This window comes from Eulemur rufifrons, chromosome 4 (genome assembly GCF_041146395.1).
Source record: "Eulemur rufifrons isolate Redbay chromosome 4, OSU_ERuf_1, whole genome shotgun sequence".
NCBI classification, from domain to species: domain Eukaryota; kingdom Metazoa; phylum Chordata; class Mammalia; order Primates; family Lemuridae; genus Eulemur; species Eulemur rufifrons.
In genome coordinates this window covers 2,504,412-2,516,546 of record NC_090986.1, presented here as the reverse complement: position 1 = coordinate 2,516,546, position 12,135 = coordinate 2,504,412, and positions in this window count along the sequence as shown.

Below are 12,135 nucleotides of genomic sequence, written 5' to 3'. Positions count from 1 at the left end.
GCCCAGCTCACAGCAACCTCAAACTCCTGGGCTTAAGCGATCCTCCTGCCTCAGCCTCCCGAGTAGCTGGGACTACAGGCATGCGCCACCATGCCCGGCTAATTTTTTTTTGTATATATATATTTTAGTTGTCCATATAATTTCTTTCTATTTTTAGTAGAGATGGGGTCTCGCTCTTGCTCAGGCTGGTCTCGAACTCCTGAGCTCAAACGATCCGCCCACCTCGGCCTCCCAGAGAGCTAGGATTACAGGCGTGAGCCACCGCGCCCGGCCGGGACTTCTTGATAAAAGCCATTCTCAGTGAAGTTAAGTGATAGCTCATTGTGGTTTTGATTTGCATTTCCTTGATGATTAGACATGTTGAGCATTTTTTCATGTGGTTCTTGGCCATTCGTCTATGTTCTTTGGAAAAGTTTTTGTTCATGTTTTTTGCCCACTTCTTAATGGGGTTGTTTGATTTTTTTCTAGCTGTTTTTCCGGAGTTCTATATAGATATTAGTTATCAACCTTTTATTAGATGTATAGCATGCAAATATTTTCTCCCATTCTGTTGGTTGTCCATTTGCTCTAGTGATAGTTTCTTTGGCTTTGCAGAAGCTTTTAAATTTGATCAATCCCATTTATTTACTTTTGTTGATGCTATCATTGCTTTTGGGGTCTTCCTCATAAGTTCTTTGCCTAGACCAATGTCTATAAGAGTTTTTTCAATGTTTTCTTCTAGAATTCCTGTGGTTTAATTCCTTAGGATTAAGTGTGTTATCCACCATGAATTGATTTTTCGGAGAGGTGAGAAGTGTGGATCCTGTTTCAGTCTTCTACATGTGGCCAGCACCATGTAGTGAATAAGGATTCTTTTCCCCAATGTGTGTTTTTCTCTGCTTTGTCAAAGATCAGAAGGCTATATAAGGATGGTTTTATATCTGGGTTCTCAGTCCTGTTCCATTGGTCTCTGTTTCTGTTCTTGAGCCAGTATCACGCTGTTTTCATTACTATAGCCTGGTAGTATAGGTTGAAGTCTGATAAATTGATGCTTCCCAATTTTTTCTTTTTGCTTAATGTTGCTTTAGCTATATGGGGTCTTCTCTGGGGTCATACAAACTGTAGAATTATTTTGTCTAGATCTGCAAAAAAATGATGTTGGTATTTTATTAGGGATCACATTGAATCTGTAGATTACTTTGGGCAGTATAGACATTTAAACAATGTTGATTCTGCCAACCCATGAGCATGGTGTATGGTTTTCCTCCTGTTTACGTCCTTTGCTATTTCCTTCCTTAGCATTTTATAGTTCTTCCTGTAGCGGTCTTTCACCTACTTAGTTAAATATATTCCTAGGTATTTTATCTTCTTTGTTGCTATTGTGAATGGTACTGAGTCTTTGATTTGGTTCTCAGTTTGTCTGTTGGTGTATATGAATGCTAGTGATGTGTGGATGTTGATTTTGTAACCTGACATTTTGCTGAAATTAGTTATCAATTCTAGTATTCTCTTGGCAGAATCTTTGGGGTTTTCTAGACATTAGCTCACATCATCTGTGAAGAGCAATAATTTGACCTCTTCTTCCCCTGTTTGGATGCCCTTGATTTCCTTCTATTGTCTGAATGCTCTGGTGAGGAATTCCAGCATTATGTTGAAGAGAAATGGTGATAAAGGTCAACCTTGTGTGGTTCCAGTTCTAAGCAGGAGTGCTTTCAATTTTTTCCCATTTATTATGAGGTTCACTGTGGATTTGTCGTATATGGCTTTTACCATTTTGATGTAAGTCCTGTCTATGCCTATTTTGTTAAGTGTTCTTATCATAAAAGGTTGCTGAATTTTATCAAATGCTTTTTCAGTATCTATTCAGATGATCGTATGGTGTTTTTTACTTCTGTTTATATGTGAATTATATTTATAAATTTACATATATTAAACCATCCCTGCATCTCTGGAACGAAGCCAACTTGAGCATGATGGATTTTTTTGATATGGAGCTTAATTTGATTTGATAGGATTCTATCAAAAATTCTCACATCTATATTCCTAAGGGATATTGACGAGCAGTTTTCTTGTTTTGTTGAGTCCGTTCATGGCTTTGCTATCAGGGTGACATTGGCTTCATGAAATGTGTTGGGGAAGATTCCTTCCTTCTCAATATTGTGGAATAATTTCTGTAGTACAAGCACAAGTTCTTGTTAGTAGGTCTGGTAGAATTCAGGTGTGAGACCATCTGGTCCAGGACATGTTTTCTTAGGAAGGTTTTTTATTGCTGCTTTAATTTCAGTACTTGATATTGGTGTGTTCAGGAATTCTATTTCTTCCTGATTAAGCCAAGGGAGTTTGTGTGTTTCTAAGAACTTGTCAATTTGCTCCACATTTTCAAGTTTATGTGCACAGAGGTTTTTATAAAATTGAGAAATGATATTTTGAATTGCCATGATATCCATTGTATTTTCTTCTTTTTTATTCCTGATTGAGTTTGTTAGAGTCCTTTCTTTTCTGCTTCTGGTTAATCTAGTGGGAGGTGTGTCAATTTTGTTTATCTTTTCAAAGAACCAACTTTTTCTTTCATTAATCTTTCATATAGTTCTTTTTTTATGGACTTCATTTAGTTCTCTTCTGGTCTAGGTTATTGCTTTGCTTCTGCTGGGTTTCGGAATGGTTCACACTTCTTTATCCAGTTCTTTGAGTCAATTCATTAGCTTGTTGGTTTGTGATCTTTCAATCTTTTGGATGTAGGTATTTAAAGCTATGAATAGTCCTCTCAGGACTACATTAGCTGTGTCCCAGAGATTTTGATAATTTGTTTCCTCCTCATCATTTAGGTGAAAGAATCTTTTGATTTCCATCTTAATCTCCTCCTTGACTGAATAATCTTTCAGCAGTAGGTTGGTTAGTTTCCATGACTTTGTGTAGAGATGAACATTTCTGTTGGAGGTGTTTCTAATTTTATTCCACTGTTGTCTTAGAAAATGAATAGTAAAATTTCTATTTTTTTAAATTTTTGAGACATGTTTTGTGGTCTAGGATGGTCACTCTTACAGAGTGTCCCATGAGGTGATGAGAAGAATGTATACTCAGTGGTTTTGGGGTAGACAGTTTTGGTAAATGTTTTTAGTCCCATTTGTTCTAGAGTTCTGCTTAAGCACAATGTTTCTTTATTTTCTGTTTGTAAGATCTCTCCTATTCCATCAGTGGGGTATGAAAGTTTCCACATATTACAGTGCTGTTGTTTATTATTTTGTTTAGATCAAGTAGGTTTTGCTTTATGAATCTGGGCACACCTTTGTTTGAAACATAAATATTTATAATTGTTATGTCTTCATGTTGAATTGTTCCCTTTACCATTATATGACCATTTTGTCTTTCCTTTCTTTTGTTGATTTGAAGACTACGTGATCTGATATAGAAACTGGTATACCAGGTTTCTTTTTGTATCCATTGGCATGCAATATTCTTTTGCATTCCAACACCTCGAGTCTGAATGAGTCCTTGAGGGTAGATGTGTTTCCTGAAGACAGCAGATATTTGGCTTCTACATATTTATCCATTCAGCCAGTCTATATTTCTTCAGTGGGCAGTTGAACCTATTCACTTTTATTGAAAGAATTGGTAAGTGGGGTGGAATTCTGTTCATCCTGTTGAATAGAACTTTGTTACTTTCTTTTATGGCTGGAGTCACTGTGGTGTCTGACCTTTGACCTTTAGCATTTGGATGATTTTACACTGGTGTCTATTGTTCTGCTCCGGGTGTAACACAGTTCTGAATAGTTCCTGCAGAGCTAGTATTGTTTTGACAAATTCTGTCATGTGTTTGCTTGTATGAGAAATTATTTATTTCCCCCTCATATATGAAACTTAGTTTTGTAGCATACAAAATTTGAGGGTGGGCATTATTATGTTTGAGCAGACTGAGAATGGGGCCCCATTCCCTTCTAGCTTGAAAGGTTTCAGTTGAGAAATCTGCAGTTACACTGATGGGTTTTGCTTTGTAAGTCACTCGCTGCTATCACCTTATGGCTCATAGGAGGGCTTCTTTCATGTTTATTTTGTCCAGTCTGAGGAATATGTCTTGTGATGTTTTCCTCTTTGTGATGAATCTCCCAGGACTCCCTTGAGGTTTTTGTACCTGGATATCTAGATTTCTGGAAAGGACAAGGCAATTTCCTTCAATTATTCCCTCGAATAGATTATCCAACCCATGTGTATTTTCTTCTTCACCCTCATGGATAGATATCATTCTTATGTTAGGCCTCTTTATATAATCATGTACTTCTTGTAGGCTTTGCTCTTTTCTCTTATTTCTCTCTTCTATCTCTGTGAGTGACTTGTTGAATTGAAAGATATTGTCTTCAAGCTCTGAGATTCTTTCTTATGCTTGATCTAACTTATTCTTTAGGCTTTCCACTGTGTTTTGTAATTCCTTAAATGAGTTTTTCATTTCCAGAAGTTCTGTTTGATTTTTAATATTTCAATTTCATTAGTCAATTTTTAATTCATTTCCTGATTTTTTTTTTGTAGTTTCTTTGTGTTGGGTTCCCACTTTATTTTGCATTTTATTGAGCTTACTTACAATCCATGTACAAAGTTCTTCATCTGTCATTTCAATGTTCTGATTTGGGTTGGTATTCATTGCTAGGGAATTGATGTTCCCATTTGATTCTTCATACTTCCAGAGTTCTTATGCTGATTCCTTCTCATCTTGAGCAGCAGTTCCTTCTTACCTTTGTATTTTCTTTTGTATAGATAATGACATTCCCTGTTTAATATCTGAGCTAGTAGGTGGTGCTTATGGGAAAGAATTGACTGCACTCTGTATAATGAGTCAGTAAATGTAGTAAAAGGGCATGCAAATTGACCTCCCTGTCAGGAGCTGGTCCTTGGTGGGAGGAATAAGCTTCAGTTTTGTTTTTGTGTCCTGTAGGCAGCTCTAAATTCTCAGGAGAAGCATTCTAATGCCCCAGGTGGTTGATGGGGCCCTGGAACTTCCAGGTGTGTTCTTATTCTCCACCTCATAAATATGAGTTTTAAGTAATGAAATCATACTCATAGTCATTATTCTAACAATGGAGAGAATTTTTAGCCATTTATTTGTTGGCCTGAACGCTCACGCTTTATTTTGATTCCAGACAATTACATGTCAAGTGCCTAGAAGATTCATTTTTATGAAACATAACAAAATAGAAATAAATGTATTGGTAGCCATAAATTATGAAAGTAAAGAAATTGATATCAATAGACATGTATAATGAAATAGAATATACAGTCATATAATAAAAAGTAAATAAAAATATTTCCATATAAAAAAGTTCCATATCATTTGCATATATTGTAAAATCCATGAATATTTAATGAAGAATTAATATTAATTCTTTATAAAAGCGTTCAGCAGTAGGAGATGTAACAGTTCGCAATTCCTTGTTTAGCCAGCATTACCATGATGCTAAGACCAGACAAAAGGATCACAAGTAAAGAAGAATATGGGCCTATATTCCATATAAATATAGACACAGAAATCCTCCTAAATACTAGTAAATTGAACTCAGCAACATATAATGATTATATAGTATGACTAGGATGTTTTCACAAATGCAATGTTAGATTATTATTCAAAAATCAACCAATATATTGCAAAATATTATTTGAGTAATAAAGTAATAATTTAAATAGGCAGAGAAAAATTTTGAGAAGTCCAACACCTATTTATGATAAAATTCCCAGTAAGTTACTAGAGGAGAATTTCTGAGACTCTAAAGTACATCTATGAAAACCTACAGCTAATCTCATTCTTCATAATTAGAGACTGGGTGCTTTACCCATAACTTTGGGAATAAGACAAGAATTTCTTCTTTTATTACTCTTTTCAACATTGTACTGGAAGTATCAGCCAGAAAATTATACTTGAAATGAAAAAATTCTTCAATTAGAAAAGAAAAAACAAAACAGACTTTTCTCACACACTTCAAAACATTGTATAAAAATGTGTAAGGAATTTAATTAAAAAAACTCATTAAGGTAATAAACATGTTCATTGTCGAAAGTTATAAGATCAACAAACAAAATTTAATGTACTTTTTTATAAAAGCAATGAACAAATGTAAATTAAACTAAGAAAATCATTTTATTAATAGTAGCATGAAAAAGAAGCATTTAGAAATAAATTTCTAAAAATAAGTGCAAGTACTTTATAGGCAAAAATTATTAACAATGCTGAAAGAAATCAAAGAACTGAATATATTGACATATATTTAATGTCCAAGGGTAACAATACTTAATAGTAATATCAAAATACCCAAATAATTGATCTATGGATTCAATGCAAATTTTCAAAAGAGTTTTCTTTAATTGAAATTTAGAAGCTCCCCCTAAACTTCATATGAAAATAAAATCATATACACACAAGAATTTTGAGAAACTTCTGACATGAATTAATACAACAATGTTACAGTAACGAAATATATAGTACTAGCATAAGGATAGATTTATGTAGACCAAAAGAATAGAATAGAGGGTCCATTAATAAACACATTAATTTGTGGTAAAATTGATTTTGTCAAAGATGCTACATAATTGTAATGGGAAAAAATTCTCCTCAACAAATGATAGTGGAAAAAGTAAATATCGACATGCAAATAATTGAAGTTTTACCCCCTAATTCAAATCACATACATACAGACATACTCAAAATGGATTATACCTAAATGGAAGAGAAGAAACTGCAAAATTTTGGGGAAAAGTATTAGAGCACCTTTTTGTGATCTTGACTTAGGGAAAATTTTTTTTTTTTTTTTAGATATTACAATAAAAGCACAATCAAGAAAAGAAATAATCAATTATAACTTATCAAATTAAAAAATTATTTTAACACAATAAAAAATATTAAAAGAAAAATTCCTTATTGAGAGAAAATATTTTCAATCTTATATCTCTTTAAGGTCTAGGAGAAAGAATATATATAGAACTCTTACAAGTTAGTATAAAAAAGTTTACCAATTAAAAAAGGACAAAATATTTAAACAGACATTTTTCCTAAGATGTAAAAATTTGCTTGTAAAATATGCTCAAAATATTATTCATTAGGGAAATGATAATCAAACCACAATAATAAAATCATCAACACCCACTAGAATGGTTATACTCAATACAGGAGTTCAGAGCATCTTACTTGAATGTGTTTCCTGAAGGGTGGGTGTGCCTTACTAAATTTTATTCAACTTCTATTGCCCTTGGCACAGTGTTATGTACATGATTTAACATAATAAATGCTCCCTTGGTAAATGCATGAATATCTGCAATGTCCAAGTTTGACTCTCTCAGAGTTAGGCTCCTTTTTCACCAGCCCAGCCAGAATTCTGCCCGGCCAGAGTTAAAATGCTTGTGGTTGTCACCTAAGCTGGCAGAGAGTTTCCAATATATATGAGATAAGTGTCTTCTTCTTAGAGAATTTCTCCTCGACAGAGATCCCTGTTCACAATGTTAATAAATGCTTCCTGTGCCAACTTGAACCTCCTGATATTACCAATGATCTCCATTATGAGGTGGTCAGAAGAAGAAAAGGGGCTTTGAGATTCCCTCATTTATTCGCCCAATACCTCTGCCTCAAGAACTCACCCTGCACCAGGTGCACTGGTGAACACACCATATGGTACTGAAAACGACCAAGTGGTCCCTGATCCCCTTCCAGGAGCCCAGAGTCTGAGGACAGCTGGATGAAAGCAAAGACATGTGAAAGAAAAAAGCAAGTGCTGGCCAGGCGCGGTGGCTCACGCCTGTAATCCTAGCACTCTGGGAGGCTGAGGCGGGTTGATCGCTCAAGGTCAGGAGTTCGAGATCAGCCTGAGCAAGAGCGAGACCCCGTCTCTACTAAAAATAGAAAGAAATTATATGGATAACTAAAAATATATATAGAAAAATTAGCCGGGCATAGTGGCGCATGCCTGTAGTCCCAGCTATTCGGGAGGCTGAGGCAGTAGGATAGCTTAAGCCGAGAAGTCTGAGGTTGCTGTGAGCTAAGCTGACACCACGGTACTCACTCTAGCCTGGGCAACAAAGTGAGACTCTGTCTCAAAAAAAAAAGCAAAAAAGAAAAAAGCAAGTGCTGTATTGAAAATCATGTAGGACTTTGGGAAGGAGGGCTGGGGAGTAACTGCATGCAGGGACCCAAATGCCTCACTAAGGTGACACTTGTGCTGTAACCAGAATGACAACAGGAAGCCAGCCCTGCACACGTCTGGGAACAGTGTGTCAAGGAGAAGCCACCCCTGGTACGGAGACTTACGGTAGAAGGAACTTTGGGAGAGGAGATTAGAAAGGGACCAGTGGGGCCGGAAGGGGCCTGGGGAAGAGAGGAGCAGAGGGAGGGAGGATCCTGGGGCATGAGACAGGAGGGGAGTGATCTGCTTCTCTCTCACAACACTGCCCCAAGACATAGTACTTTAAAACAACTATTTAATATCTCATAATTCATGTGGACAAGAATCTGGGCACAGTATGGGGGGAGCCTCTGCCTCAAGGTCTCTCATGAGGCTGGGCTGTGGTCTCAGTTGAAGCTGGATTGGGGGAGAATCAGTTTCCAAGCTCACTCCTGTGGGTATTGGCAGGATTCAGAGCAGACACAGATCCTGGGCGCCCCCATCTGCTGGCCTGGACACTTCCTCAGTTCTCCTCCATGTGGGGCTTACCACAGGGCAGCTCCTAGCATCAGAGCTTGCCTCCTCAGTTTGAGCAATACAATAGAGAAAGAGAAAGACAGGGGCAGACAGAGAGAGAGATTGGGGAAGGGAACAAAGGACAGAGTGAGTAGGAGGTGAATGACAACTTTTTGGTAATAAAATATCAGAAGATACAATAGACTATCTGCCTCCCATAACTTGTATGTTGAACTTTTAACCCCCAACATAATGTATCCAGCCTCTCTTGGGTGTTAATATCTTTTTGATTTTTTGCTAATCTGGTGTCTGTGTGGCAAACGAAATCATTGTTCCTTTCATTTCCAGGTTTCCAAACGATACTTGTGAGTCACCTATGGGTTGTTTAATACCTACTTGTGTTTTCTCTTCCTTGAGTTATCTTTGAGGATCCTTGGCCCTGTGATGGGCTTTTCTCATGCTGGAGTCTCCTGCCAGTTTCCCCATTGCCAGCTTAGGATTATTTAGTTGTTTATTAAGGCTCCCTTTACTGCAAAATAAAGGGAGGCAATTATATGTTTTAAGTCAAAATGTTTCTTCTAGGGTGTCTTTTGCTGTGCATTGTACCTAAAAGGTGAAGAAAATGAGGCTTCCCCAGGCCCTTCCCCTCCATGTCAAAAGCAGATAGAGCCTCGGGTAGCATAGAAGGAATTTCATGCAGCCCTCACTGCACAAGATTCTCTCTTCTGATCTGGGTGCTGGTGAGCAGCTGGCTTCAGACAGGGAGTCAGACACTCAGGTTAGACACCATAAGGAGGTCATGTCCACAGAAGGTGACATATGATTCACTCCTAAAGCCTATTTTCCATCTCTGTAGTAAGGATTTTTTGAGGACTCCGTGGAATAATGGTTTTCATACATACAGGCTATTAATACAGGTGGGTGCTATTGCTCTACAGCTGAAAGAATATCATGGAAATTCCATGAAGGTATTTTACTGGTATAGGTCTTTGGGCTCACTGTGCAAGAGAAATTAGCCAGAGCCTGGAAGAAGTCACAAGCAAGGCTTTATTGGGGCTAATGTTCTGTTGAGCCTAAGAATACTGAGTTATAGGAATGCCCCCTGTATTTATGGAGACAAGATTTGATTTCAGAAGTCAAATAAGGCTTTGTCTTAAAGAAAAAATAAATGTGATTGTTCAAAAGCTGCCTCACCTCAGGAGGGCGTCTCGTTGGTCAGTAACAGCTGCACTTCAAAGAGACAGTTGTAAACTGGGCCTATGGTTCTCAACTGTTTTGAAAGACAAGACAGGCCTCGTCTAGAGCCAGGGGTTGCCAGAGTTGACAGACAAAGACACCCGGAGATGAGAGTTGATCAAATAGATATGCTAATGCCCAAGCGGAACCATGTGGTTAAAGGAATTAACACAAAGCACAGCTCATGTTGACCTCTGAGATGACCTCTGTCTCCAAGAACACAATCACCGGAGCCAAGATGTCTCTGTTTTTTTGCTAAAGTAATAGCCTTATCAGAAAATTTAGAAGTTTGCCCCAAGAAGATTTAGTAACTCATTGTTCCCCTAGATAGAGTTAAAGGATCTGTAGTAGCCTTTTAGAAGACTTTGACCCTAAAGCAAACTGCCTGCCCTGGGCAATGGGAGCCTGTATACCCTATAAAATACCTGTGTGGAGTTTCAGTCTTTGATATATTTTTGTGGGAAGAAATATATCCATCCGGACACCCTCCTTTTGCCTATTTTCATAACCCTTTACTTTATAAACTATATCTTTGGCTCTGTGTATTATTATTATTATTTATTTCTGTTTCCTACTATTTTTTTCATCCTTTGCGATGACCCCTTCCTGAGAGACCTGATCAGAAGAGAAAAAAACTTCTTTGTGGGAAGTGTAGCTAACACCCTGCAATGGTCAACATAACTAAGGCAGCACAAAGGAAAAAATCTCTTGCTGAGTCCCCAAAGGAAGTTCAGGGAGAGTTTTAAAGAGGCTTAGGTGGGAAAAAGATGGTGTGTAAGGAGGTAAAAGTGAACATTTCCTTGTGCCCCTGTAGCTCTATTACATGCTTCTTGTTCCATTGTATGTCCCATTAACATGTTAAATCTCCAAGCCTGGGTGTGATTTTTAGCATTCAAATGGGAATAAAATGAGTAACAATCAAGCAAGTTCAATGTGGGAGTCCTATTTGGCTTGAGGTGCTTAAATCTGGATATATCTGCTTTCTTTCAGAGAGTTTCTTCATCTAATGTCAGCATCTTGTTTCACTGGTCTTGCAAAAGTACATTACCCAAGAGACAGGTTATTCAGCCTCCCTCCTTATATGGGTATGGGCTGAGTTCTAGTGGCTAAAAGGTCATTTGTCTTTTTGTTTTTTTGTTTGTTTTTTGTCTTCTACAGCTAATTAGGCTGGGCCATGCTGCCCTTTGTTGCCTCCCTTGGTCAGAACTGAGGCCAAGGCCTTTCCTATGCTGTCTCAGTATTAATGGGTTAATTATTTTCCACTCTCAGATGAAATTTTACTTCAAAAGCCTAGAAGATTTTCACCATGAAAACCCATGTTCTTAACATACACAAGTCCCTAAAGTGGTGTTCCTCGTTTGTGCTCCAGACTCCAAACCTCTGGGAGTTTGTGGTGCTGTCACTGACTATATACATCTTCTTATCCTCCCTAGTGTGAAAATCAGTCTTCCCTGAACCTAGAGGAGGCCAGAATGTGGAATTTCCAGCGAGACACAAAGCAGACACTGGTGGACTCCCTAGCCTCCCATGGTTGAACTATTTTCTTTTTCACCACCTTCTGGGGCTCCCACTGGGACTGTGCCACCATCCCACATTCCCTGGAGCAGCTGTTTAGCAGGTGAGCATCTGTCCCCTCCAAGGTACAGTGGTGCCTCTGCCACATACTAGCTGTGTCATTAGGATACCACTGCAGCTCTCTGAACATCAGTTTGTCCTTTCAAAAGTGGGGTGATCAAAACATGAACTTCACAGGGATTTTGTAGTGACTAAATGGACTCAGACATCACAAGCAGGTCCCTAGTGCCTGGCTCTGCAGAAAGGCTTCAGGGCATGATGTAGTTGTTCATTTACATTATTTTTTCTCCCCCTCACTGAAGCTCTCTACTAGACAGAGACCTCATGTCTCAATGGTCTATGTTTCTCTGTTTACAAAAGCACAAGCAGAGCAAATCTCTTTTTTTGTTTTTGCATTTGTAAAGTACTTTATTTGTGTAGTCACTTTTCTAGATCCTTCGAATAGTTTAGTACACAAAGGAAATGAAAATTCCTTAGCCTCAATATTATCTGGGACATAAGACACTCACAGTGGATATCCTAAGGGAGCCGTATCAACAGAATGTGAGATGTCATGCCCTCAATGACTGCTCTAGGTATGCATGCATCCCCCCAGATTCTGACAGGATGACAGTTCCCAGGATCAACCATAACATTTCAATAGATGCAAAAAATGGATTTGACTAAAGATATTATCTCTCAACAAATTAGAAATAGA